This window comes from Brienomyrus brachyistius, chromosome 14, assembly GCF_023856365.1.
Source record: "Brienomyrus brachyistius isolate T26 chromosome 14, BBRACH_0.4, whole genome shotgun sequence".
Lineage (NCBI taxonomy): Eukaryota > Metazoa > Chordata > Actinopteri > Osteoglossiformes > Mormyridae > Brienomyrus > Brienomyrus brachyistius.
The window spans coordinates 4,692,876-4,715,272 of NC_064546.1; the positions used below are offsets into that span (position 1 = coordinate 4,692,876).

At 41.8% G+C, this 22,397-nt stretch overlaps 19 non-coding genes across 19 annotated transcripts; all 19 read left to right on the plus strand.

Moving 5' to 3' along the window:
• The first annotated feature begins 298 nt into the window (after positions 1 to 298).
• Positions 299 to 380, plus strand: trnas-cga (transfer RNA serine (anticodon CGA)). The gene has a single exon. It is a non-coding gene; the product is annotated as a tRNA-Ser (tRNA).
• Positions 381 to 1,379: 999 nt separating this feature from the next.
• Positions 1,380 to 1,461, plus strand: trnas-uga (transfer RNA serine (anticodon UGA)). Its single transcript has one exon. It is a non-coding gene; the product is annotated as a tRNA-Ser (tRNA).
• A 1,269-nt stretch (positions 1,462 to 2,730) lies between these two features.
• On the plus strand, positions 2,731 to 2,812 carry trnas-cga (transfer RNA serine (anticodon CGA)). The gene has a single exon. It is a non-coding gene; the product is annotated as a tRNA-Ser (tRNA).
• A 999-nt stretch (positions 2,813 to 3,811) lies between these two features.
• On the plus strand, positions 3,812 to 3,893 carry trnas-uga (transfer RNA serine (anticodon UGA)). The gene has a single exon. It is a non-coding gene; the product is annotated as a tRNA-Ser (tRNA).
• Positions 3,894 to 5,162: 1,269 nt separating this feature from the next.
• trnas-cga (transfer RNA serine (anticodon CGA)) lies at positions 5,163 to 5,244 on the plus strand. The gene has a single exon. It is a non-coding gene; the product is annotated as a tRNA-Ser (tRNA).
• A 999-nt stretch (positions 5,245 to 6,243) lies between these two features.
• Positions 6,244 to 6,325, plus strand: trnas-uga (transfer RNA serine (anticodon UGA)). Its single transcript has one exon. It is a non-coding gene; the product is annotated as a tRNA-Ser (tRNA).
• A 1,269-nt stretch (positions 6,326 to 7,594) lies between these two features.
• On the plus strand, positions 7,595 to 7,676 carry trnas-cga (transfer RNA serine (anticodon CGA)). Its single transcript has one exon. It is a non-coding gene; the product is annotated as a tRNA-Ser (tRNA).
• Positions 7,677 to 8,675: 999 nt separating this feature from the next.
• trnas-uga (transfer RNA serine (anticodon UGA)) lies at positions 8,676 to 8,757 on the plus strand. The gene has a single exon. It is a non-coding gene; the product is annotated as a tRNA-Ser (tRNA).
• Positions 8,758 to 10,026: 1,269 nt separating this feature from the next.
• On the plus strand, positions 10,027 to 10,108 carry trnas-cga (transfer RNA serine (anticodon CGA)). The gene has a single exon. It is a non-coding gene; the product is annotated as a tRNA-Ser (tRNA).
• A 999-nt stretch (positions 10,109 to 11,107) lies between these two features.
• trnas-uga (transfer RNA serine (anticodon UGA)) lies at positions 11,108 to 11,189 on the plus strand. The gene has a single exon. It is a non-coding gene; the product is annotated as a tRNA-Ser (tRNA).
• A 1,269-nt stretch (positions 11,190 to 12,458) lies between these two features.
• On the plus strand, positions 12,459 to 12,540 carry trnas-cga (transfer RNA serine (anticodon CGA)). Its single transcript has one exon. It is a non-coding gene; the product is annotated as a tRNA-Ser (tRNA).
• Positions 12,541 to 13,539: 999 nt separating this feature from the next.
• Positions 13,540 to 13,621, plus strand: trnas-uga (transfer RNA serine (anticodon UGA)). The gene has a single exon. It is a non-coding gene; the product is annotated as a tRNA-Ser (tRNA).
• A 1,269-nt stretch (positions 13,622 to 14,890) lies between these two features.
• trnas-cga (transfer RNA serine (anticodon CGA)) lies at positions 14,891 to 14,972 on the plus strand. The gene has a single exon. It is a non-coding gene; the product is annotated as a tRNA-Ser (tRNA).
• Positions 14,973 to 15,971: 999 nt separating this feature from the next.
• Positions 15,972 to 16,053, plus strand: trnas-uga (transfer RNA serine (anticodon UGA)). Its single transcript has one exon. It is a non-coding gene; the product is annotated as a tRNA-Ser (tRNA).
• A 1,269-nt stretch (positions 16,054 to 17,322) lies between these two features.
• On the plus strand, positions 17,323 to 17,404 carry trnas-cga (transfer RNA serine (anticodon CGA)). Its single transcript has one exon. It is a non-coding gene; the product is annotated as a tRNA-Ser (tRNA).
• A 999-nt stretch (positions 17,405 to 18,403) lies between these two features.
• On the plus strand, positions 18,404 to 18,485 carry trnas-uga (transfer RNA serine (anticodon UGA)). Its single transcript has one exon. It is a non-coding gene; the product is annotated as a tRNA-Ser (tRNA).
• A 1,269-nt stretch (positions 18,486 to 19,754) lies between these two features.
• Positions 19,755 to 19,836, plus strand: trnas-cga (transfer RNA serine (anticodon CGA)). Its single transcript has one exon. It is a non-coding gene; the product is annotated as a tRNA-Ser (tRNA).
• A 999-nt stretch (positions 19,837 to 20,835) lies between these two features.
• trnas-uga (transfer RNA serine (anticodon UGA)) lies at positions 20,836 to 20,917 on the plus strand. The gene has a single exon. It is a non-coding gene; the product is annotated as a tRNA-Ser (tRNA).
• Positions 20,918 to 22,186: 1,269 nt separating this feature from the next.
• On the plus strand, positions 22,187 to 22,268 carry trnas-cga (transfer RNA serine (anticodon CGA)). The gene has a single exon. It is a non-coding gene; the product is annotated as a tRNA-Ser (tRNA).
• Positions 22,269 to 22,397: the final 129 nt, after the last annotated feature.

Here is a 22,397-nt window from a genome sequence, read left to right on the forward strand (position 1 = left end):
AGTAGGGAAAACATTTCATGCACTTGCTTATTACAAAGGTGGCATGCTATGACAGGACCATGCTTGAATTCCCTGAGCTCTTCAGAATGACCCTTTTTTCACAAGGGTTTGTAAACCTGATTGCATGGCTGATGGAAAGATGGACATAGAAGGGCTCTGTTTGCATCTGCACTACATTTGCAGTTTTCTTACCAGGATATAAAAGCAGACAGAAGTAATTCCTAAATCTGTCAGTATGTCAGTTACTGAACAAATCACATTGCCATTCCATCCAAAAAGAAGGGAGGCATGACAGACAGCTGTGATGGCCGAGTGGTTAAGGCGTTGGACTCGAAATCCAATGGGGATTCCCCACGCAGGTTCAAACCCTGCTCGCAGCGTGTGTGTCCATTTTGGGGGCAGTGTTTGGGCTCTATCCCTTAAAATTGAAGGTCACTGGTTGAAATCGCATGCTTGGCAGAATGATTTCTACATTGAGACCATCAACAAACCCTTATTCCCCATTATTCAGGGACTGGCCAACCCTGCTTCTGCCATGAAAATAACTAAAGAAAGCCAGACTTTCCCAGAAAAGTCAGGCTCAGACTAGCACCATCTGTATGCCTTACGTCGTTCCACTAACGCAGTCCAGTTTTAACCAATAAAGGCTCATACAAGACAAACTTACATAGTCTCGTTTACTGCGCACACCAAAGATATTTAAGAAGCATAAATGAATGATAGATTGATCAGATGAGTTGGAAAGCGTGTAAAACGAGAGTGGTGTTTTTTTCTGTGGCAGAACAAACACTGCTGATGGAGCTGTATGAAAAATAGAAAGATGTAATTGCTAAAAAAGGCAATACTGTGGCCATAAATACAGCCAGGGAGTTGGCTTGGCAATGAATTGCAGACAGACTAAATGCGTAAGTTACATAAATGTTGCAAGCACTTAGTGCAGTGGCATGGTGGTACGGTGGTTTACGCTGTCGCCTTAAGCCGTGAAAGTTTCTGGACTGATCCCCATAGCCAAGAGGGAGCCTTCTGGGTTGACTTCACGTGTCATTCTTACTGTATAATGCTATTCTGTGTGATTTGATCTCCGTAAAATACTTGTGAAATGTTCTGCACAAATAAGCGTATCTTGTCTTTTCTATTTTATTAATAAACTTTCAAAGTATACAGTGATTGAACAAACTATAGAAATATCTACCTGTTCATCTTATTTTAAACCATTCTTTTAAAAGTTTCAGTCATTGCATTGTAGTACGAACTACAGTAGTCCCAACTAACTAACGTGGTTCAAACTACTGTGGTATGACGGTTTTGGGAAACAGTTCACTTCGGATGTTGGTTAGCTTGAACTACCATAGGCAGTGGCAATGACCACTGGACAGACAGCTGTGATGGCCGAGTGGTTAAGGCGTTGGACTTGAAATCCAATGGGGATTCCCCACGCAGGTTCAAACCCTGCTCGCAGCGTGGTTGGGGCCGTGTGTGTCTCTTTTGGGGGTAGTGTCTGGTCCTGCATGTTAGGGCCTTGTCTCTTAAAATTGAAGGTCATTGGTTCAAATCCCACGGATGGCAGAATGATTTCTCCATTGAGTCCATCAGCAAACCCTTAATCCCCAATACTTCAAGAACTGGCCAACGCTGCTTCTGCCAAACAAACAAGTAAATAAGTTCCCTCAGGGTGTAGGACAAAGTGGGTAACTGCCGAGTTCTCTCTGCTATGGATAACAGCTTAGTTTGGAACGAGACATACTCATATGGAAATGAAGTCCTTATTTTAAAATGTATTCTTTCTACTTTGCCACACATCCCTATAATACTTAAACTTAGGTGCAACATTAGCATAGCCATAACTATGTTTTTAGCATTGTTTCAAGAACATTGAAATTCTTTTGAATCTCAGTCAATCCTAGTTTTTTCATGCAATTTTAATCAAGAACTCTAAACAGCAAGCTGTACAGCTGATAAACATGTTGTTTGTAATGAATTTGGACTTCTACTTTGAGTTCTTTTGACTTCAGTATTGATTTGCTTTGCTAACCAAGAGTAGGCTACAGGTAGTATAGAAGACTCTTGCCAATGTCAGTATTAAAGACTTCATAATGGTGTTTACGATTCCCCTGCTAACCTGTTGTACGCTTCCCAAAAACATAGTTACTAACAATGTTGCCAACTTACAGAACTGGAAATTTGCAACTGAACAGTTACAACGAGACTATTTGGACAAAAGTATTGGGACACCTGGCCATGAAACTTACATGAACATTACAGCAGCTATTGAGTCACCAGAGCATTGGCATCTTTTATGCACTATGCTCCTCAGCAGTCGGCGACCCTGCTCTGTTACTTTACATGGTCTGCCGCTTTGTGGCTGAGTTGCTGGTGTGCCAAAACACTTCCGCTTTGGAATCACACCACTTACAATTGACCGTTGAATATCTAGTAGGGAAAACATTTCATGCACTTGCTTATTACAAAGGTGGCATGCTATGACAGGACCATGCTTGAATTCCCTGAGCTCTTCAGAATGACCCTTTTTTCACAAGGGTTTGTAAACCTGATTGCATGGCTGATGGAAAGATGGACATAGAAGGGCTCTGTTTGCATCTGCACTACATTTGCAGTTTTCTTACCAGGATATAAAAGCAGACAGAAGTAATTCCTAAATCTGTCAGTATGTCATTTACTGAACAAATCACATTGACACTCCATGCAAAAAGAAGGGAGGCATGACAGACAGCTGTGATGGCCGAGTGGTTAAGGCGTTGGACTCGAAATCCAATGGGGATTCCCCACGCAGGTTCAAACCCTGCTCGCAGCGTGTGTGTCCATTTTGGGGGCAGTGTTTGGGCTCTATCCCTTAAAATTGAAGGTCACTGGTTGAAATCGCGTGCTTGGCAGAATGATTTCTACATTGAGTCCATCAACAAACCCTTATTCCCCATTATTCAGGGACTGGCCAACCCTGCTTCTGCCATGAAAATAACTAAAGAAAGCCAGACTTTCCCAGAAAAGTCAGGCTCAGACTAGCACCATCTGTATGCCTTACGTCGTTCCACTAACGCAGTCCAGTTTTAACCAATAAAGGCTCATACAAGACAAACTTACATAGTCTCGTTTACTGCGCACACCAAAGATATTTAAGAAGCATAAATGAATGATAGATTGATCAGATGAGTTGGAAAGCGTGTAAAACGAGAGTGGTGTTTTTTTCTGTGGCAGAACAAACACTGCTGATGGAGCTGTATGAAAAATAGAAAGATGTAATTGCTAAAAAAGGCAATACTGTGGCCATAAATACAGCCAGGGAGTTGGCTTGGCAATGAATTGCAGACAGACTAAATGCGTAAGTTACATAAATGTTGCAAGCACTTAGTGCAGTGGCATGGTGGTACGGTGGTTTACGCTGTCGCCTTAAGCCGTGAAAGTTTCTGGACTGATCCCCATAGCCAAGAGGGAGCCTTCTGGGTTGACTTCACGTGTCATTCTTACTGTATAATGCTATTCTGTGTGATTTGATCTCCGTAAAATACTTGTGAAATGTTCTGCACAAATAAGCGTATCTTGTCTTTTCTATTTTATTAATAAACTTTCAAAGTATACAGTGATTGAACAAACTATAGAAATATCTACCTGTTCATCTTATTTTAAACCATTCTTTTAAAAGTTTCAGTCATTGCATTGTAGTACGAACTACAGTAGTCCCAACTAACTAACGTGGTTCAAACTACTGTGGTATGACGGTTTTGGGAAACAGTTCACTTCGGATGTTGGTTAGGTTGAACTACCATAGGCAGTGGCAATGACCTTGGGGCAGACAGCTTTGATGGCCGAGTGGTTAAGGCGTTGGACTTGAAATCCAATGGGGATTCCCCACGCAGGTTCAAGCCCTGCTCGCAGCGTGGTTGGGGCCATGTGTGTCTCTTTTGGGGGCAGTGTCTGGTCCTGCATGTTAGGGCCTTGTCTCTTAAAATTGAAGGTCATTGGTTCAAATCCCACGGATGGCAGAATGATTTCTCCATTGAGTCCATCAGCAAACCCTTAATCCCCAATACTTCAGGAAATGGCCAACGCTGCTTTTGCCAAACAAACAAGTATATAAGTTCCCTCAGGGTGTAGGACAAAGTGGGTTACTGCCGAGTTCTCTCTGCTATGGATAACAGCTTAGTTTGGAACGAGACATACTCATATGGAAATGAAGTCCTTATTTTAAAATGTATTCTTTCTACTTTGCCACACATCCCTATAATACTTAAACTTAGGTGCAACATTAGCATAGCAATAACTATGTTTTTAGCATTGTTTCAAGAACATTGAAATTCTTTTGCATCTCAGTCAATCCTAGTTTTCTCATGCAATTTTAATCAAGAACTCTAAACAGCAAGCTGTACAGCTGATAAACATGTTGTTTGTCATGAATTTGGACTTCTACTTTGAGTTCTTTTGACTTCAGTATTGATTTGCTTTGCTAACCAAGAGTAGGCTGCAGGTAGTATAGAAGACTCTTGCCAATGTCAGTATGAAAGACTTCATAATGGTGTTTACGATTCCCCTGCTAACCTGTTGTACGCTTCCCAAAAACATAGTTACTAACAATGTTGCCAACTTACAGAACTGGAAATTTGCAACTGAACAGTTACAACGAGACTATTTGGACAAAAGTATTGGGACACCTGGCCATGAAACTTACATGAACATTACAGCAGCTATTGAGTCACCGGAGCACTGGCATCATTTATGCACTATGCTCCTCAGCAGTCGGCGACCCTGCTCTGTTACTTTACATGGGCTGCCGCTTTCTGGCTGAGTTGCTGGTGTGCCAAAACACTTCCGCTTTGGAATCACACCACTTACAATTGACCGTTGAATATCTAGTAGGGAAAACATTTCATGCACTTGCTTATTACAAAGGTGGCATACTATGACAGGACCATGCTTGAATTCCCTGAGCTCTTCAGAATGACCCTTTTTTCACAAGGGTTTGTAAACCTGATTGCATGGCTGATGGAAAGATGGACATAGAAGGGCTCTGTTTGCATCTGCACTACATTTGCAGTTTTCTTACCAGGATATAAAAGCAGACAGAAGTAATTCCTAAATCTGTCAGTATGTCATTTACTGAACAAATCACATTGACACTCCATCCAAAAAGAAGGGAGGCATGACAGACAGCTGTGATGGCCGAGTGGTTAAGGCGTTGGACTCGAAATCCAATGGGGATTCCCCACGCAGGTTCAAACCCTGCTCGCAGCGTGTGTGTCCATTTTGGGGGCAGTGTTTGGGCTCTATCCCTTAAAATTGAAGGTCACTGGTTGAAATCGCATGCTTGGCAGAATGATTTCTACATTGAGACCATCAACAAACCCTTATTCCCCATTATTCAGGGACTGGCCAACCCTGCTTCTGCCATGAAAATAACTAAAGAAAGCCAGACTTTCCCAGAAAAGTCAGGCTCAGACTAGCACCATCTCTATGCCTTACGTCGTTCCACTAACGCAGTCCAGTTTTAACCAATAAAGGCTCATACAAGACAGACTTACATAGTCTCATTTACTGCGCACACCAAAGATATTTAAGAAGCATAAATGAATGATAGATTGATCAGATGAGTTGGAAAGCGTGTAAAACGAGAGTGGTGTTTTTTTCTGTGGCAGAACAAACACTGCTGATGGAGCTGTATGAAAAATAGAAAGATGTAATTGCTAAAAAAGGCAATACTGTGGCCATAAATACAGCCAGGGAGTTGGCTTGGCAATGAATTGCAGACAGACTAAATGCGTAAGTTACATAAATGTTGCAAGCACTTAGTGCAGTGGCATGGTGGTACGGTGGTTTATGCTGTCGCCTTAAGCCGTAAAAGTTTCTGGACTGATCCCCATAGCCAAGAGGGAGCCTTCTGGGTTGACTTCACGTGTCATTCTTACTGTATAATGCTATTCTGTGTGATTTGATCTCCGTAAAATACTTGTGAAATGTTCTGCACAAATAAGCGTATCTTGTCTTTTCTATTTTATTAATAAACTTTCAAAGAATACAGTGATTGAACAAACTATAGAAATATCTTCCTGTTCATCTCATTTTAAACCATTCTTTTAAAAGTTTCAGTCATTGCATTGTAGTACGAACTACAGTAGTCCCAACTAACTAACGTGGTTCAAACTACTGTGGTATGACGGTTTTGGGAAACAGTTCACTTCGGATGTTGGTTAGGTTGAACTACCATAGGCAGTGGCAATGACCACGTTACAGACAGCTGTGATGGCCGAGTGGTTAAGGCGTTGGACTTGAAATCCAATGGGGATTCCCCACGCAGGTTCAAACCCTGCTCGCAGCGTGGTTGGGGCCGTGTGTGTCTCTTTTGGGGGCAGTGTCTGGTCCTGCATGTTAGGGCCTTGTCTCTTAAAATTGAAGGTCATTGGTTCAAATCCCACGGATGGCAGAATGATTTCTCCATTGAGTCCATCAGCAAACCCTTAATCCCCAATACTTCAAGAACTGGCCAACGCTGCTTCTGCCAAACAAACAAGTAAATAAGTTCCCTCAGGGTGTAGGACAAAGTGGGTTACTGCCGAGTTCTCTCTGCTATGGATAACAGCTTAGTTTGGAACGAGACATACTCAAATGGAAATGAAGTCCTTATTTTAAAATGTATTCTTTCTACTTTGCCACACATCCCTATAATACTTAAACTTAGGTGCAACATTAGCATAGCCATAACTATGTTTTTAGCATTGTTTCAAGAACATTGAAATTCTTTTGCATCTCAGTCAATCCTAGTTTTTTCATGCAATTTTACTCAAGAACTCTAAACAGCAAGCTGTACAGCTGATAAACATGTTGTTTGTCATGAATTTGGACTTCTACTTTGAGTTCTTTTGACTTCAGTATTGATTTGCTTTGCTAACCAAGAGTAGGCTACAGGTAGTATAGAAGACTCTTGCCAATGTCAGTATGAAAGACTTCATAATGGTGTTTACGATTCCCCTGCTAACCTGTTGTACGCTTCCCAAAAACATAGTTACTAACAATGTTGCCAACTTACAGAACTGGAAATTTGCAACTGAACAGTTACAACGAGACTATTTGGACAAAAGTATTGGGACACCTGGCCATGAAACTTACATGAACATTACAGCAGCTATTGAGTCACCAGAGCACTGGCATCTTTTATGCACTATGCTCCTCAGCAGTCGGCGACCCTGCTCTGTTACTTTACATGGTCTGCCGCTTTGTGGCTGAGTTGCTGGTGTGCCAAAACACTTCCGCTTTGGAATCACACCACTTACAATTGACCGTTGAATATCTAGTAGGGAAAACATTTCATGCACTTGCTTATTACAAAGGTGGCATGCTATGACAGGACCATGCTTGAATTCCCTGAGCTCTTCAGAATGACCCTTTTTTCACAAGGGTTTGTAAACCTGATTGCATGGCTGATGGAAAGATGGACATAGAAGGGCTCTGTTTGCATCTGCACTACATTTGCAGTTTTCTTACCAGGATATAAAAGCAGACAGAAGTAATTCCTAAATCTGTCAGTATGTCAGTTACTGAACAAATCACATTGCCATTCCATCCAAAAAGAAGGGAGGCATGACAGACAGCTGTGATGGCCGAGTGGTTAAGGCGTTGGACTCGAAATCCAATGGGGATTCCCCACGCAGGTTCAAACCCTGCTCGCAGCGTGTGTGTCCATTTTGGGGGCAGTGTTTGGGCTCTATCCCTTAAAATTGAAGGTCACTGGTTGAAATCGCATGCTTGGCAGAATGATTTCTACATTGAGACCATCAACAAACCCTTATTCCCCATTATTCAGGGACTGGCCAACCCTGCTTCTGCCATGAAAATAACTAAAGAAAGCCAGACTTTCCCAGAAAAGTCAGGCTCAGACTAGCACCATCTGTATGCCTTACGTCGTTCCACTAACGCAGTCCAGTTTTAACCAATAAAGGCTCATACAAGACAAACTTACATAGTCTCGTTTACTGCGCACACCAAAGATATTTAAGAAGCATAAATGAATGATAGATTGATCAGATGAGTTGGAAAGCGTGTAAAACGAGAGTGGTGTTTTTTTCTGTGGCAGAACAAACACTGCTGATGGAGCTGTATGAAAAATAGAAAGATGTAATTGCTAAAAAAGGCAATACTGTGGCCATAAATACAGCCAGGGAGTTGGCTTGGCAATGAATTGCAGACAGACTAAATGCGTAAGTTACATAAATGTTGCAAGCACTTAGTGCAGTGGCATGGTGGTACGGTGGTTTACGCTGTCGCCTTAAGCCGTGAAAGTTTCTGGACTGATCCCCATAGCCAAGAGGGAGCCTTCTGGGTTGACTTCACGTGTCATTCTTACTGTATAATGCTATTCTGTGTGATTTGATCTCCGTAAAATACTTGTGAAATGTTCTGCACAAATAAGCGTATCTTGTCTTTTCTATTTTATTAATAAACTTTCAAAGTATACAGTGATTGAACAAACTATAGAAATATCTACCTGTTCATCTTATTTTAAACCATTCTTTTAAAAGTTTCAGTCATTGCATTGTAGTACGAACTACAGTAGTCCCAACTAACTAACGTGGTTCAAACTACTGTGGTATGACGGTTTTGGGAAACAGTTCACTTCGGATGTTGGTTAGCTTGAACTACCATAGGCAGTGGCAATGACCACTGGACAGACAGCTGTGATGGCCGAGTGGTTAAGGCGTTGGACTTGAAATCCAATGGGGATTCCCCACGCAGGTTCAAACCCTGCTCGCAGCGTGGTTGGGGCCGTGTGTGTCTCTTTTGGGGGTAGTGTCTGGTCCTGCATGTTAGGGCCTTGTCTCTTAAAATTGAAGGTCATTGGTTCAAATCCCACGGATGGCAGAATGATTTCTCCATTGAGTCCATCAGCAAACCCTTAATCCCCAATACTTCAAGAACTGGCCAACGCTGCTTCTGCCAAACAAACAAGTAAATAAGTTCCCTCAGGGTGTAGGACAAAGTGGGTAACTGCCGAGTTCTCTCTGCTATGGATAACAGCTTAGTTTGGAACGAGACATACTCATATGGAAATGAAGTCCTTATTTTAAAATGTATTCTTTCTACTTTGCCACACATCCCTATAATACTTAAACTTAGGTGCAACATTAGCATAGCCATAACTATGTTTTTAGCATTGTTTCAAGAACATTGAAATTCTTTTGAATCTCAGTCAATCCTAGTTTTTTCATGCAATTTTAATCAAGAACTCTAAACAGCAAGCTGTACAGCTGATAAACATGTTGTTTGTAATGAATTTGGACTTCTACTTTGAGTTCTTTTGACTTCAGTATTGATTTGCTTTGCTAACCAAGAGTAGGCTACAGGTAGTATAGAAGACTCTTGCCAATGTCAGTATTAAAGACTTCATAATGGTGTTTACGATTCCCCTGCTAACCTGTTGTACGCTTCCCAAAAACATAGTTACTAACAATGTTGCCAACTTACAGAACTGGAAATTTGCAACTGAACAGTTACAACGAGACTATTTGGACAAAAGTATTGGGACACCTGGCCATGAAACTTACATGAACATTACAGCAGCTATTGAGTCACCAGAGCATTGGCATCTTTTATGCACTATGCTCCTCAGCAGTCGGCGACCCTGCTCTGTTACTTTACATGGTCTGCCGCTTTGTGGCTGAGTTGCTGGTGTGCCAAAACACTTCCGCTTTGGAATCACACCACTTACAATTGACCGTTGAATATCTAGTAGGGAAAACATTTCATGCACTTGCTTATTACAAAGGTGGCATGCTATGACAGGACCATGCTTGAATTCCCTGAGCTCTTCAGAATGACCCTTTTTTCACAAGGGTTTGTAAACCTGATTGCATGGCTGATGGAAAGATGGACATAGAAGGGCTCTGTTTGCATCTGCACTACATTTGCAGTTTTCTTACCAGGATATAAAAGCAGACAGAAGTAATTCCTAAATCTGTCAGTATGTCATTTACTGAACAAATCACATTGACACTCCATGCAAAAAGAAGGGAGGCATGACAGACAGCTGTGATGGCCGAGTGGTTAAGGCGTTGGACTCGAAATCCAATGGGGATTCCCCACGCAGGTTCAAACCCTGCTCGCAGCGTGTGTGTCCATTTTGGGGGCAGTGTTTGGGCTCTATCCCTTAAAATTGAAGGTCACTGGTTGAAATCGCGTGCTTGGCAGAATGATTTCTACATTGAGTCCATCAACAAACCCTTATTCCCCATTATTCAGGGACTGGCCAACCCTGCTTCTGCCATGAAAATAACTAAAGAAAGCCAGACTTTCCCAGAAAAGTCAGGCTCAGACTAGCACCATCTGTATGCCTTACGTCGTTCCACTAACGCAGTCCAGTTTTAACCAATAAAGGCTCATACAAGACAAACTTACATAGTCTCGTTTACTGCGCACACCAAAGATATTTAAGAAGCATAAATGAATGATAGATTGATCAGATGAGTTGGAAAGCGTGTAAAACGAGAGTGGTGTTTTTTTCTGTGGCAGAACAAACACTGCTGATGGAGCTGTATGAAAAATAGAAAGATGTAATTGCTAAAAAAGGCAATACTGTGGCCATAAATACAGCCAGGGAGTTGGCTTGGCAATGAATTGCAGACAGACTAAATGCGTAAGTTACATAAATGTTGCAAGCACTTAGTGCAGTGGCATGGTGGTACGGTGGTTTACGCTGTCGCCTTAAGCCGTGAAAGTTTCTGGACTGATCCCCATAGCCAAGAGGGAGCCTTCTGGGTTGACTTCACGTGTCATTCTTACTGTATAATGCTATTCTGTGTGATTTGATCTCCGTAAAATACTTGTGAAATGTTCTGCACAAATAAGCGTATCTTGTCTTTTCTATTTTATTAATAAACTTTCAAAGTATACAGTGATTGAACAAACTATAGAAATATCTACCTGTTCATCTTATTTTAAACCATTCTTTTAAAAGTTTCAGTCATTGCTTTGTAGTACGAACTACAGTAGTCCCAACTAACTAACGTGGTTCAAACTACTGTGGTATGACGGTTTTGGGAAACAGTTCACTTCGGATGTTGGTTAGGTTGAACTACCATAGGCAGTGGCAATGACCTTGGGGCAGACAGCTTTGATGGCCGAGTGGTTAAGGCGTTGGACTTGAAATCCAATGGGGATTCCCCACGCAGGTTCAAGCCCTGCTCGCAGCGTGGTTGGGGCCATGTGTGTCTCTTTTGGGGGCAGTGTCTGGTCCTGCATGTTAGGGCCTTGTCTCTTAAAATTGAAGGTCATTGGTTCAAATCCCACGGATGGCAGAATGATTTCTCCATTGAGTCCATCAGCAAACCCTTAATCCCCAATACTTCAGGAAATGGCCAACGCTGCTTTTGCCAAACAAACAAGTATATAAGTTCCCTCAGGGTGTAGGACAAAGTGGGTTACTGCCGAGTTCTCTCTGCTATGGATAACAGCTTAGTTTGGAACGAGACATACTCATATGGAAATGAAGTCCTTATTTTAAAATGTATTCTTTCTACTTTGCCACACATCCCTATAATACTTAAACTTAGGTGCAACATTAGCATAGCAATAACTATGTTTTTAGCATTGTTTCAAGAACATTGAAATTCTTTTGCATCTCAGTCAATCCTAGTTTTCTCATGCAATTTTAATCAAGAACTCTAAACAGCAAGCTGTACAGCTGATAAACATGTTGTTTGTCATGAATTTGGACTTCTACTTTGAGTTCTTTTGACTTCAGTATTGATTTGCTTTGCTAACCAAGAGTAGGCTGCAGGTAGTATAGAAGACTCTTGCCAATGTCAGTATGAAAGACTTCATAATGGTGTTTACGATTCCCCTGCTAACCTGTTGTACGCTTCCCAAAAACATAGTTACTAACAATGTTGCCAACTTACAGAACTGGAAATTTGCAACTGAACAGTTACAACGAGACTATTTGGACAAAAGTATTGGGACACCTGGCCATGAAACTTACATGAACATTACAGCAGCTATTGAGTCACCGGAGCACTGGCATCATTTATGCACTATGCTCCTCAGCAGTCGGCGACCCTGCTCTGTTACTTTACATGGGCTGCCGCTTTCTGGCTGAGTTGCTGGTGTGCCAAAACACTTCCGCTTTGGAATCACACCACTTACAATTGACCGTTGAATATCTAGTAGGGAAAACATTTCATGCACTTGCTTATTACAAAGGTGGCATACTATGACAGGACCATGCTTGAATTCCCTGAGCTCTTCAGAATGACCCTTTTTTCACAAGGGTTTGTAAACCTGATTGCATGGCTGATGGAAAGATGGACATAGAAGGGCTCTGTTTGCATCTGCACTACATTTGCAGTTTTCTTACCAGGATATAAAAGCAGACAGAAGTAATTCCTAAATCTGTCAGTATGTCATTTACTGAACAAATCACATTGACACTCCATCCAAAAAGAAGGGAGGCATGACAGACAGCTGTGATGGCCGAGTGGTTAAGGCGTTGGACTCGAAATCCAATGGGGATTCCCCACGCAGGTTCAAACCCTGCTCGCAGCGTGTGTGTCCATTTTGGGGGCAGTGTTTGGGCTCTATCCCTTAAAATTGAAGGTCACTGGTTGAAATCGCATGCTTGGCAGAATGATTTCTACATTGAGACCATCAACAAACCCTTATTCCCCATTATTCAGGGACTGGCCAACCCTGCTTCTGCCATGAAAATAACTAAAGAAAGCCAGACTTTCCCAGAAAAGTCAGGCTCAGACTAGCACCATCTCTATGCCTTACGTCGTTCCACTAACGCAGTCCAGTTTTAACCAATAAAGGCTCATACAAGACAGACTTACATAGTCTCATTTACTGCGCACACCAAAGATATTTAAGAAGCATAAATGAATGATAGATTGATCAGATGAGTTGGAAAGCGTGTAAAACGAGAGTGGTGTTTTTTTCTGTGGCAGAACAAACACTGCTGATGGAGCTGTATGAAAAATAGAAAGATGTAATTGCTAAAAAAGGCAATACTGTGGCCATAAATACAGCCAGGGAGTTGGCTTGGCAATGAATTGCAGACAGACTAAATGCGTAAGTTACATAAATGTTGCAAGCACTTAGTGCAGTGGCATGGTGGTACGGTGGTTTATGCTGTCGCCTTAAGCCGTAAAAGTTTCTGGACTGATCCCCATAGCCAAGAGGGAGCCTTCTGGGTTGACTTCACGTGTCATTCTTACTGTATAATGCTATTCTGTGTGATTTGATCTCCGTAAAATACTTGTGAAATGTTCTGCACAAATAAGCGTATCTTGTCTTTTCTATTTTATTAATAAACTTTCAAAGAATACAGTGATTGAACAAACTATAGAAATATCTTCCTGTTCATCTCATTTTAAACCATTCTTTTAAAAGTTTCAGTCATTGCATTGTAGTACGAACTACAGTAGTCCCAACTAACTAACGTGGTTCAAACTACTGTGGTATGACGGTTTTGGGAAACAGTTCACTTCGGATGTTGGTTAGGTTGAACTACCATAGGCAGTGGCAATGACCACTGGACAGACAGCTGTGATGGCCGAGTGGTTAAGGCGTTGGACTTGAAATCCAATGGGGATTCCCCACGCAGGTTCAAACCCTGCTCGCAGCGTGGTTGGGGCCGTGTGTGTCTCTTTTGGGGGCAGTGTCTGGTCCTGCATGTTAGGGCCTTGTCTCTTAAAATTGAAGGTCATTGGTTCAAATCCCACGGATGGCAGAATGATTTCTCCATTGAGTCCATCAGCAAACCCTTAATCCCCAATACTTCAAGAACTGGCCAACGCTGCTTCTGCCAAACAAACAAGTAAATAAGTTCCCTCAGGGTGTAGGACAAAGTGGGTTACTGCCGAGTTCTCTCTGCTATGGATAACAGCTTAGTTTGGAACGAGACATACTCAAATGGAAATGAAGTCCTTATTTTAAAATGTATTCTTTCTACTTTGCCACACATCCCTATAATACTTAAACTTAGGTGCAACATTAGCATAGCCATAACTATGTTTTTAGCATTGTTTCAAGAACATTGAAATTCTTTTGCATCTCAGTCAATCCTAGTTTTTTCATGCAATTTTACTCAAGAACTCTAAACAGCAAGCTGTACAGCTGATAAACATGTTGTTTGTCATGAATTTGGACTTCTACTTTGAGTTCTTTTGACTTCAGTATTGATTTGCTTTGCTAACCAAGAGTAGGCTACAGGTAGTATAGAAGACTCTTGCCAATGTCAGTATGAAAGACTTCATAATGGTGTTTACGATTCCCCTGCTAACCTGTTGTACGCTTCCCAAAAACATAGTTACTAACAATGTTGCCAACTTACAGAACTGGAAATTTGCAACTGAACAGTTACAACGAGACTATTTGGACAAAAGTATTGGGACACCTGGCCATGAAACTTACATGAACATTACAGCAGCTATTGAGTCACCAGAGCACTGGCATCATTTATGCACTATGCTCCTCAGCAGTCGGCGACCCTGCTCTGTTACTTTACATGGTCTGCCGCTTTGTGGCTGAGTTGCTGGTGTGCCAAAACACTTCCGCTTTGGAATCACACCACTTACAATTGACCGTTGAATATCTAGTAGGGAAAACATTTCATGCACTTGCTTATTACAAAGGTGGCATGCTATGACAGGACCATGCTTGAATTCCCTGAGCTCTTCAGAATGACCCTTTTTTCACAAGGGTTTGTAAACCTGATTGCATGGCTGATGGAAAGATGGACATAGAAGGGCTCTGTTTGCATCTGCACTACATTTGCAGTTTTCTTACCAGGATATAAAAGCAGACAGAAGTAATTCCTAAATCTGTCAGTATGTCATTTACTGAACAAATCACATTGACACTCCATCCAAAAAGAAGGGAGGCATGACAGACAGCTGTGATGGCAGAGTGGTTAAGGCGTTGGACTCGAAATCCAATGGGGATTCCCCACGCAGGTTCAAACCCTGCTCGCAGCGTGTGTGTCCATTTTGGGGGCAGTGTTTGGGCTCTATCCCTTAAAATTGAAGGTCACTGGTTGAAATCGCATGCTTGGCAGAATGATTTCTACATTGAGACCATCAACAAACCCTTATTCCCCATTATTCAGGGACTGGCCAACCCTGCTTCTGCCATGAAAATAACTAAAGAAAGCCAGACTTTCCCAGAAAAGTCAGGCTCAGACTAGCACCATCTCTATGCCTTACGTCGTTCCACTAACACAGTCCAGTTTTAACCAATAAAGGCTCATACAAGACAGACTTACATAGTCTCATTTACTGCGCACACCAAAGATATTTAAGAAGCATAAATGAATGATAGATTGATCAGATGAGTTGGAAAGCGTGTAAAACGAGAGTGGTGTTTTTTTCTGTGGCAGAACAAACACTGCTGATGGAGCTGTATGAAAAATAGAAAGATGTAATTGCTAAAAAAGGCAATACTGTGGCCATAAATACAGCCAGGGAGTTGGCTTGGCAATGAATTGCCGACAGACTAAATGCGTAAGTTACATAAATGTTGCAAGCACTTAGTGCAGTGGCATGGTGGTACGGTGGTTTATGCTGTCGCCTTAAGCCGTGAAAGTTTCTGGATTGATCCCCATAGCCAAGAGGGAGCCTTCTGGGTTGACTTCACGTGTCATTCTTACTGTATAATGCTATTCTGTGTGATTTGATCTCCGTAAAATACTTGTGAAATGTTCTGCACAAATAAGCGTATCTTGTCTTTTCTATTTTATTAATAAACTTTCAAAGTATACAGTGATTGAACAAACTATAGAAATATCTTCCTGTTCATCTCATTTTAAACCATTCTTTTAAAAGTTTCAGTCATTGCATTGTAGTACGAACTACAGTAGTCCCAACTAACTAACGTGGTTCAAACTACTGTGGTATGACGGTTTTGGGAAACAGTTCACTTCGGATGTTGGTTAGGTTGAACTACCATAGGCAGTGGCAATGACCACTGGACAGACAGCTGTGATGGCCGAGTGGTTAAGGCGTTGGACTTGAAATCCAATGGGGATTCCCCACGCAGGTTCAAACCCTGCTCGCAGCGTGGTTGGGGCCGTGTGTGTCTCTTTTGGGGGCAGTGTCTGGTCCTGCATGTTAGGGCCTTGTCTCTTAAAATTGAAGGTCATTGGTTCAAATCCCACGGATGGCAGAATGATTTCTCCATTGAGTCCATCAGCAAACCCTTAATCCCCAATACTTCAAGAACTGGCCAACGCTGCTTCTGCCAAACAAACAAGTAAATAAGTTCCCTCAGGGTGTAGGACAAAGTGGGTAACTGCCGAGTTCTCTCTGCTATGGATAACAGCTTAGTTTGGAACGAGACATACTCAAATGGAAATGAAGTCCTTATTTTAAAATGTATTCTTTCTACTTTGCCACACATCCCTATAATACTTAAACTTAGGTGCAACATTAGCATAGCCATAACTATGTTTTTAGCATTGTTTCAAGAACATTGAAATTCTTTTGCATCTCAGTCAATCCTAGTTTTTTCATGCAATTTTAATCAAGAACTCTAAACAGCAAGCTGTACAGCTGATAAACATGTTGTTTGTCATGAATTTGGACTTCTACTTTAAGTTCTTTTGACTTCAGTATTGATTTGCTTTGCTAACCAAGAGTAGGCTACAGGTAGTATAGAAGACTCTTGCCAATGTCAGTATGAAAGACTTCATAATGGTGTTTACGATTCCCCTGCTAACCTGTTGTACGCTTCCCAAAAACATAGTTACTAACAATGTTGCCAACTTACAGAACTGGAAATTTGCAACTGAACAGTTACAACGAGACTATTTGGACAAAAGTATTGGGACACCTGGCCATAAAACTTACATGAACATTACAGCAGCTATTGAGTCACCAGAGCACTGGCATCATTTATGCACTATGCTCCTCAGCAGTCGGCGACCCTGCTCTGTTACTTTACATGGTCTGCCGCTTTGTGGCTGAGTTGCTGGTGTGCCAAAACACTTCCGCTTTGGAATCACACCACTTACAATTGACCGTTGAATATCTAGTAGGGAAAACATTTCATGCACTTGCTTATTACAAAGGTGGCATGCTATGACAGGACCATGCTTGAATTCCCTGAGCTCTTCAGAATGACCCTTTTTTCACAAGGGTTTGTAAACCTGATTGCATGGCTGATGGAAAGATGGACATAGAAGGGCTCTGTTTGCATCTGCACTACATTTGCAGTTTTCTTACCAGGATATAAAAGCAGACAGAAGTAATTCCTAAATCTGTCAGTATGTCATTTACTGAACAAATCACATTGACACTCCATCCAAAAAGAAGGGAGGCATGACAGACAGCTGTGATGGCCGAGTGGTTAAGGCGTTGGACTCGAAATCCAATGGGGATTCCCCACGCAGGTTCAAACCCTGCTCGCAGCGTGTGTGTCCATTTTGGGGGCAGTGTTTGGGCTCTATCCCTTAAAATTGAAGGTCACTGGTTGAAATCGCATGCTTGGCAGAATGATTTCTACATTGAGACCATCAACAAACCCTTATTCCCCATTATTCAGGGACTGGCCAACCCTGCTTCTGCCATGAAAATAACTAAAGAAAGCCAGACTTTCCCAGAAAAGTCAGGCTCAGACTAGCACCATCTCTATGCCTTACGTCGTTCCACTAACGCAGTCCAGTTTTAACCAATAAAGGCTCATACAAGACAGACTTACATAGTCTCATTTACTGCGCACACCAAAGATATTTAAGAAGCATAAATGAATGATAGATTGATCAGATGAGTTGGAAAGCGTGTAAAACGAGAGTGGTGTTTTTTTCTGTGGCAGAACAAACACTGCTGATGGAGCTGTATGAAAAATAGAAAGATGTAATTGCTAAAAAAGGCAATACTGTGGCCATAAATACAGCCAGGGAGTTGGCTTGGCAATGAATTGCCGACAGACTAAATGCGTAAGTTACATAAATGTTGCAAGCACTTAGTGCAGTGGCATGGTGGTACGGTGGTTTATGCTGTCGCCTTAAGCCGTGAAAGTTTCTGGATTGATCCCCATAGCCAAGAGGGAGCCTTCTGGGTTGACTTCACGTGTCATTCTTACTGTATAATGCTATTCTGTGTGATTTGATCTCCGTAAAATACTTGTGAAATGTTCTGCACAAATAAGCGTATCTTGTCTTTTCTATTTTATTAATAAACTTTCAAAGTATACAGTGATTGAACAAACTATAGAAATATCTTCCTGTTCATCTCATTTTAAACCATTCTTTTAAAAGTTTCAGTCATTGCATTGTAGTACGAACTACAGTAGTCCCAACTAACTAACGTGGTTCAAACTACTGTGGTATGACGGTTTTGGGAAACAGTTCACTTCGGATGTTGGTTAGGTTGAACTACCATAGGCAGTGGCAATGACCACTGGACAGACAGCTGTGATGGCCGAGTGGTTAAGGCGTTGGACTTGAAATCCAATGGGGATTCCCCACGCAGGTTCAAACCCTGCTCGCAGCGTGGTTGGGGCCGTGTGTGTCTCTTTTGGGGGCAGTGTCTGGTCCTGCATGTTAGGGCCTTGTCTCTTAAAATTGAAGGTCATTGGTTCAAATCCCACGGATGGCAGAATGATTTCTCCATTGAGTCCATCAGCAAACCCTTAATCCCCAATACTTCAAGAACTGGCCAACGCTGCTTCTGCCAAACAAACAAGTAAATAAGTTCCCTCAGGGTGTAGGACAAAGTGGGTTACTGCCGAGTTCTCTCTGCTATGGATAACAGCTTAGTTTGGAACGAGACATACTCAAATGGAAATGAAGTCCTTATTTTAAAATGTATTCTTTCTACTTTGCCACACATCCCTATAATACTTAAACTTAGGTGCAACATTAGCATAGCCATAACTATGTTTTTAGCATTGTTTCAAGAACATTGAAATTCTTTTGCATCTCAGTCAATCCTAGTTTTTTCATGCAATTTTAATCAAGAACTCTAAACAGCAAGCTGTACAGCTGATAAACATGTTGTTTGTCATGAATTTGGACTTCTACTTTGAGTTCTTTTGACTTCAGTATTGATTTGCTTTGCTAACCAAGAGTAGGCTACAGGTAGTATAGAAGACTCTTGCCAATGTCAGTATGAAAGACTTCATAATGGTGTTTACGATTCCCCTGCTAACCTGTTGTACGCTTCCCAAAAACATAGTTACTAACAATGTTGCCAACTTACAGAACTGGAAATTTGCAACTGAACAGTTACAACGAGACTATTTGGACAAAAGTATTGGGACACCTGGCCATAAAACTTACATGAACATTACAGCAGCTATTGAGTCACCAGAGCACTGGCATCATTTATGCACTATGCTCCTCAGCAGTCGGCGACCCTGCTCTGTTACTTTACATGGTCTGCCGCTTTGTGGCTGAGTTGCTGGTGTGCCAAAACACTTCCGCTTTGGAATCACACCACTTACAATTGACCGTTGAATATCTAGTAGGGAAAACATTTCATGCACTTGCTTATTACAAAGGTGGCATGCTATGACAGGACCATGCTTGAATTCCCTGAGCTCTTCAGAATGACCCTTTTTTCACAAGGGTTTGTAAACCTGATTGCATGGCTGATGGAAAGATGGACATAGAAGGGCTCTGTTTGCATCTGCACTACATTTGCAGTTTTCTTACCAGGATATAAAAGCAGACAGAAGTAATTCCTAAATCTGTCAGTATGTCATTTACTGAACAAATCACATTGACACTCCATCCAAAAAGAAGGGAGGCATGACAGACAGCTGTGATGGCCGAGTGGTTAAGGCGTTGGACTCGAAATCCAATGGGGATTCCCCACGCAGGTTCAAACCCTGCTCGCAGCGTGTGTGTCCATTTTGGGGGCAGTGTTTGGGCTCTATCCCTTAAAATTGAAGGTCACTGGTTGAAATCGCATGCTTGGCAGAATGATTTCTACATTGAGACCATCAACAAACCCTTATTCCCCATTATTCAGGGACTGGCCAACCCTGCTTCTGCCATGAAAATAACTAAAGAAAGCCAGACTTTCCCAGAAAAGTCAGGCTCAGACTAGCACCATCTCTATGCCTTACGTCGTTCCACTAACGCAGTCCAGTTTTAACCAATAAAGGCTCATACAAGACAGACTTACATAGTCTCATTTACTGCGCACACCAAAGATATTTAAGAAGCATAAATGAATGATAGATTGATCAGATGAGTTGGAAAGCGTGTAAAACGAGAGTGGTGTTTTTTTCTGTGGCAGAACAAACACTGCTGATGGAGGTGTATGAAAAATAGAAAGATGTAATTGCTAAAAAAGGCAATACTGTGGCCATAAATACAGCCAGGGAGTTGGCTTGGCAATGAATTGCCGACAGACTAAATGCGTAAGTTACATAAATGTTGCAAGCACTTAGTGCAGTGGCATGGTGGTACGGTGGTTTATGCTGTCGCCTTATGCCGTGAAAGTTCCTGGACTGATCCCCATAGCCAAGAGGGAGCCTTCTGGGTTGACTTCACGTGTCATTCTTACTGTATAATGCTATTCTGTGTGATTTGATCTCCGTAAAATACTTGTGAAATGTTCTGCACAAATAAGCGTATCTTGTCTTTTCTATTTTATTAATAAACTTTCAAAGTATACAGTGATTGAACAAACTATAGAAATATCTTCCTGTTCATCTCATTTTAAACCATTCTTTTAAAAGTTTCAGTCATTGCATTGTAGTACGAACTACAGTAGTCCCAACTAACTAACGTGGTTCAAACTACTGTGGTATGACGGTTTTGGGAAACAGTTCACTTCGGATGTTGGTTAGGTTGAACTACCATAGGCAGTGGCAATGACCACTGGACAGACAGCTGTGATGGCCGAGTGGTTAAGGCGTTGGACTTGAAATCCAATGGGGATTCCCCACGCAGGTTCAAACCCTGCTCGCAGCGTGGTTGGGGCCGTGTGTGTCTCTTTTGGGGGCAGTGTCTGGTCCTGCATGTTAGGGCCTTGTCTCTTAAAATTGAAGGTCATTGGTTCAAATCCCACGGATGGCAGAATGATTTCTCCATTGAGTCCATCAGCAAACCCTTAATCCCCAATACTTCAAGAACTGGCCAACGCTGCTTCTGCCAAACAAACAAGTAAATAAGTTCCCTCAGGGTGTAGGACAAAGTGGGTTACTGCCGAGTTCTCTCTGCTATGGATAACAGCTTAGTTTGGAACGAGACATACTCAAATGGAAATGAAGTCCTTATTTTAAAATGTATTCTTTCTACTTTGCCACACATCCCTATAATACTTAAACTTAGGTGCAACATTAGCATAGCCATAACTATGTTTTTAGCATTGTTTCAAGAACATTGAAATTCTTTTGCATCTCAGTCAATCCTAGTTTTTTCATGCAATTTTAATCAAGAACTCTAAACAGCAAGCTGTACAGCTGATAAACATGTTGTTTGTCATGAATTTGGACTTCTACTTTGAGTTCTTTTGACTTCAGTATTGATTTGCTTTGCTAACCAAGAGTAGGCTACAGGTAGTATAGAAGACTCTTGCCAATGTCAGTATGAAAGACTTCATAATGGTGTTTACGATTCCCCTGCTAACCTGTTGTACGCTTCCCAAAAACATAGTTACTAACAATGTTGCCAACTTACAGAACTGGAAATTTGCAACTGAACAGTTACAACGAGACTATTTGGACAAAAGTATTGGGACACCTGGCCATGAAACTTACATGAACATTACAGCAGCTATTGAGTCACCAGAGCACTGGCATCATTTATGCACTATGCTCCTCAGCAGTCGGCGACCCTGCTCTGTTACTTTACATGGTCTGCCGCTTTGTGGCTGAGTTGCTGGTGTGCCAAAACACTTCCGCTTTGGAATCACACCACTTACAATTGACCGTTGAATATCTAGTAGGGAAAACATTTCATGCACTTGCTTATTACAAAGGTGGCATGCTATGACAGGACCATGCTTGAATTCCCTGAGCTCTTCAGAATGACCCTTTTTTCACAAGGGTTTGTAAACCTGATTGCATGGCTGATGGAAAGATGGACATAGAAGGGCTCTGTTTGCATCTGCACTACATTTGCAGTTTTCTTACCAGGATATAAAAGCAGACAGAAGTAATTCCTAAATCTGTCAGTATGTCATTTACTGAACAAATCACATTGACACTCCATCCAAAAAGAAGGGAGGCATGACAGACAGCTGTGATGGCCGAGTGGTTAAGGCGTTGGACTCGAAATCCAATGGGGATTCCCCACGCAGGTTCAAACCCTGCTCGCAGCGTGTGTGTCCATTTTGGGGGCAGTGTTTGGGCTCTATCCCTTAAAATTGAAGGTCACTGGTTGAAATCGCATGCTTGGCAGAATGATTTCTACATTGAGACCATCAACAAACCCTTATTCCCCATTATTC